The following is a 5,100-nucleotide window of genomic DNA, read 5'->3' as shown; positions in this document are numbered from 1 at the left end:
GAGATTACTCTGCCAGCAAAAGTCCATGTAATGAAAGCTATGGTTTTTCCAGTAGTCATGTATGGATGTGAGAGTTGGACCATAAAGATGGCTGAGCACTGAAGAATTGATGCTTTTAAGACTCTTGAGAGTTCCTTGGACTGCAAGAAGATCAAACCAGTTAACCCTAAAGGAAATCAACCCTGAATATTCAATGGAAGGACTGATGCTGAAGCTGAAGTTCCAGTACTTTGGCCACCTGATGTGAAGAGCCAACTCACTGGAAAGACCCTAAAGCCAGGGAAGATAGAAGGCAGGAGGAGAAAGGGATGACAGAGGGTGAGATGGTTGGATGGCATCAATGACTCGATGGACATGAGTTTGAGCAAGCTCTGGGAGTTGGTGATGGACAGGAAAGCCTGGTGTGCTGCAGTCCTTGGGGTTGCAAAGAGTTGGACACGGCTGAGCAACTGAAAAACAACAACTTCTTGGGCTCAGTTACCCACACTGGGTCATCCCAACATAAGGATACCCTTCTCACTAGACTCTGCTGTGGCCTACTCTTTCCTTCAGATATTCTTTATTTCCTGGTGACAAAGATGAGATACTGTCAAGAAAAACTAAAACAAAATCATAGGAGATATAAATTAATTTCTATATTTTCTGGTATGTAATTGAATCCACTTGCCACCAATAATCTATTCAGATTTAGGTTGAAAAATGGATGACATTGGACTTGCTACAGAGTTGATGGTGGGTGTTTAGCTTTCGGTAACCATACACAAAAGACATTTGACCTTAACGGGATGGACACGAAGAAGATGTCTGTGGAGCAAAATTAAAGAACAACAAACTCCACATTTATTAAAAGATGCTATTTTTGTTATAGTAGTTTTCACCATGACCGAAATATGGAAATGATCTTGGTATCTGATGATGAGTGAATGGATAAAGAAATTGTGATACAAAGCTGGATAGGTAGATAGGTAAATCTCTATCTTTCTTTTTCCCTCTCAATATAATAAAGCCTTAAAAGAAAAGGAAATTTTACCATTTGTGGATAAATTTAGACAATATTATTCATCCACATTGTGGATTAATTTAGAAGATATTATTTTAAACTGTCAAACACAGAAAGACAAATATTATGTGATAGCACTTACATGAAGAATCCAAAATAGTCAGACCTACAGAGTAGAATAGTGGTTGCTAGGAGCTGGAAAATGGTAAGGATGGGAAGATGTTGGTTAAAGGTTACACATGTTCAGTTATAAGATGAATAAGCTCTAGAAATCTAATGTACAGCATGGTAAATATAATTAAAAATACTATATTGTATACTTGAAATTTGCTAAGAGTAGATTTTAAGTGTATATGCACATACACACAGATACATGGTAACTAGGTGAGGGGAGGTAATTAACTATGTTAATTAGCCTGATTGTGGTATAATCAGCACACCAAGGTTACTTATATCAAAATGACACATTGTATATATTAAGCAATTTTTGTATCTTAATCAGGCTGGGGAAAAACCTGAACCCTAAATTTTAAAATAATAACAAAACAAACCCTAAGCCAATGTCTTCTATTTATTTAAGAAAACTAAAATGAAATTTTTTTCCAAAAACAATAAGAACAATGAAGTGAGCAGTGAAGGACTCATTAGAATTGCAGATGATTGTTAATTTAATAAGTAGAAGAAAACAAATTTGAGTAGAAAAGTCTCTATTAAACCTTTAATTCGTTTCTAGCATACCAGCTTCATGGAGCTCAAACTAGTCAAGCAATAACATAATAACTTCATTTCATGAAACTTGATAGTCATTATAAAACATTCCACACTGAGAAGATAAAATAAGTAATTAAAAAATAAATAAAATAAATTTAAAGAAAAAAAACTCTAGAAAATAATCCATAAACATATGGAATTACTATGTTATATACCTGAAACTAATAAAATATTGTAAATCAGTTATACTTCACAAACATTTTTAAAGTAAAATAAAATAAATTTAAAAAATCTAGTGTTAAGTGTGTACTGAATTGAGAAGCTTTCATTCTCTATGAATGCAACTGTGAAAAAGAATACTGCATTAAATTGGCTTGTGCTTTTGACTGTCATTGGGGTCTAAGCAATTCTTATTTAACTTTCTAATTTTCTTACTTGACCCAACACTTAGATAACAGCTGTAGAATCTCAGGTTTTGTCCATAGATTTAAATTTTACAAAATGAATTAACCTTCTGGTAAGGGCATTGATTTTTAAAATATCTTATTACTTTAATTATAGGTTTCTTGTATTCACTATGCATCTGGAGTCCAAAAGGAGACCTACAAATTTCTCTCTTGTCCCTTGTCTGGAAAAAAATAGATATTTTAAAAGGCAAAAGTCATTATTCCAGTCTTCAAAACTGCCAAGGGCACTAAAAATTACATCTTACATTTATATATGGATTGTCCTTCAATTTAGCCCGACATCATGCAATCATTCATTGGATTTAATATTTATTGAACACCTATTATGTTCCAGGCAATGTTCCAAGTGTCATGGGAAGAATTATTCTGATATATATCACTTATGTATATATTGCAAGTCATGGGATTGAATAAACTGAATCAGATATGGACTCTGCATTCCAGGGGATTATAAGAAACAACGGAGGATAAAACAGATTCATACAATATTTTAACAGAAGATAAAGGACTAGGATAAAGGTTGTGAGAGACATACGATAAAAAAGACTAAGAAAATACAGGGGCGGTGAGACATATTTTCTGCATGGAGACCTAGGGCAGGGTGGAATGGATAGAGTGGAAAAGTAGGGACCCTTCGTGGAGGAGGGAGATTTTAATGATATTGTTACTATATTGTGAACTTATGCAGATTTATTTCAAATATCTTTAGTCTTTTTAAGTATTGAAAGAGATAAATGTAGCATGGGCAGTTTTATATTTTGAAGAACAGAACAAAAATGAAAGATAAACATATCACTGAGAATCTACACCTTTATTGACCACCTTGGTACTCTTCTAGACCTCATCTAGTTTGCTTTGCATCACCATCACCACCTTGAAGAGTGGGTTGTATGGACCTTTGTAGACATGCAGTACATATTTGAAGATTAAAAAACAAATCCCATGACATAAGAATCTTATGATTTACACATCTTTCCTCAGAAGGATGACTGAAGATCTCAAACAGAAGTGGGTCACAGAGAAAAGGATATGTACAGGGAATAGCATTTTTATTTCATTCTTTTTAACTTTTTATTTTACATTAGAGTATAGTTGATTAACAATGTTGTGACAGTTTCAAGTGTGCACCAAAGTGATTCAGTATATGTGTATCTTTTTTCAAAATTTCCCCCATTTAGGTTGTTGCATAATATTGAGCAGAGTCTTGACTAGTTCTTTACTTATCATTGATTTATAAACTGAGACAGTCTCTCTGTTTTTTCCTAAAATAATTGTGAATAAAGTCCATTTACATCAAATATCATTTATATCAAATGACCCACAGGTCTCTTCTCCCAAAACAAGCTGTGGGGAGGTGGAATCTAGTTAAATGTCCTGCTCTCACAGATCTCATGTTGCCAGCCTGATTTTGTGAAACTTACAGGGGATTTATACTGGAATTCCTACAAAGCAGTGTTAATCATTTCAGTGTAATTTTGTTTTAATGTCTTAAATAAACAATAATTAAAAGTGTTAAAAATTCCAAATAGGGTAGAGAATGATTATTGCTTATAGTAAGTTTGGAATAGATGCAATACAGTGAATTAAACAGTAAAGATTGATTTTTTTCAAGATTTTTTCAGTAGAATTGTGTTAATCCTATTAGCAGTCAAAACATTTTATTGAGTGTTATATTTAATGTTGTTTTAAGTATGCATGATCTCATTTGATAATCTAATAAAACCAGGTGGGACAAACAGTTTATAGATGAGGAGAGTGAGGCTTAGGAAGAATAAAACTGAAGTTCACAGACCTGGTTAATAACCAGCTGGGACATTTCCATTCCGTCCTTCTGGCACTGCCTTTTTACATTAGAATTCCACTTTTCATAGAGGAAGAAAGGTCAGTAGGCTGATGATGCAAAATAAGTGAATCTTGTCAAACTGCTCTGTTCATACTCTGGACTTCGGACAGTGAAGGGAAAAACTAGGCAGAGAAGGTAATCCTGAGCAGAATGAGTTCATGATCAAAGTCCCTGTCATTCCTGACCAGAGTTTGAGATTTACTGCTTTCTCCTGAGGGAAAGCCAGATTGTCATTTCATACTGTGGAAAAGAACTACTACCATGAAGAGATGCCATTCATTCTGTCCTAGTCCTCCAGCTTCAACCACAATCACAGAAGAGAGAAGATCACAGATGAGAAAGAGATTACTTTTCACATAAAATTGGATTAAGGAGTCCTGCTTCCCTCTTTGAAGTATTATTTGAAAAAAAATGCACACTTTCTTATTGAAGATCTTACAAATTATTGCTTTTAATGGATCTTGGAACATAAAATGCACCATGCTTGAGCTCCAAACTTGTGTCATGCCTTGGCGAGTATTTTATGAATTGTAAAATTGGAAAATAAGTTAAGATACCAAAGTGGCTGCTGGCTCCCCCATCTGATAAATCTTACTTGGGATTAGTATGTAATATCCCTTTTAAGACCTCTTTCATTTGTTTTTTTATGGACTTGAACTGAATGCCAATAAAAGTGAAGAAATTCTATTCATGTATCTTTGTTTTTCCTTGTTAACTATATTACTTAGCTGTGCAGATTTTCTTTATTCTGAATAATCACAGTCTTTCTGAAAATGTCAGCATCTCATTTAACTGTGTTTTCTAGTGTTCAGACTTTGCACCATGACTGAGGTATACTTAGAGATATGTGCTTTAAAATAGATGTTAACCTGGGGAGGATCAACCTCTTTGGCAGGGAAAGGACTTTGATGAACTCACTTTCCTTTTAAAACAATTTAGAAAGATGGTAACAATAACCCGGTGTATGAGACAGCAAAAGAGACACTGATGTATAGAACAGTCTTATGGACTCTATGGGAGAGGGAGAGGGTGGAAAGATTTGGGAGAATGACATTGAAACATGTAAAATATCATGTAGA

Source organism: Bison bison, unplaced genomic scaffold, assembly GCF_000754665.1.
Source record: "Bison bison bison isolate TAMUID 2011002044 unplaced genomic scaffold, Bison_UMD1.0 scf7180017864480, whole genome shotgun sequence".
Classification (NCBI taxonomy): Eukaryota; Metazoa; Chordata; class Mammalia; order Artiodactyla; family Bovidae; genus Bison; species Bison bison.
This window is presented reverse-complemented; position numbering follows the sequence as displayed.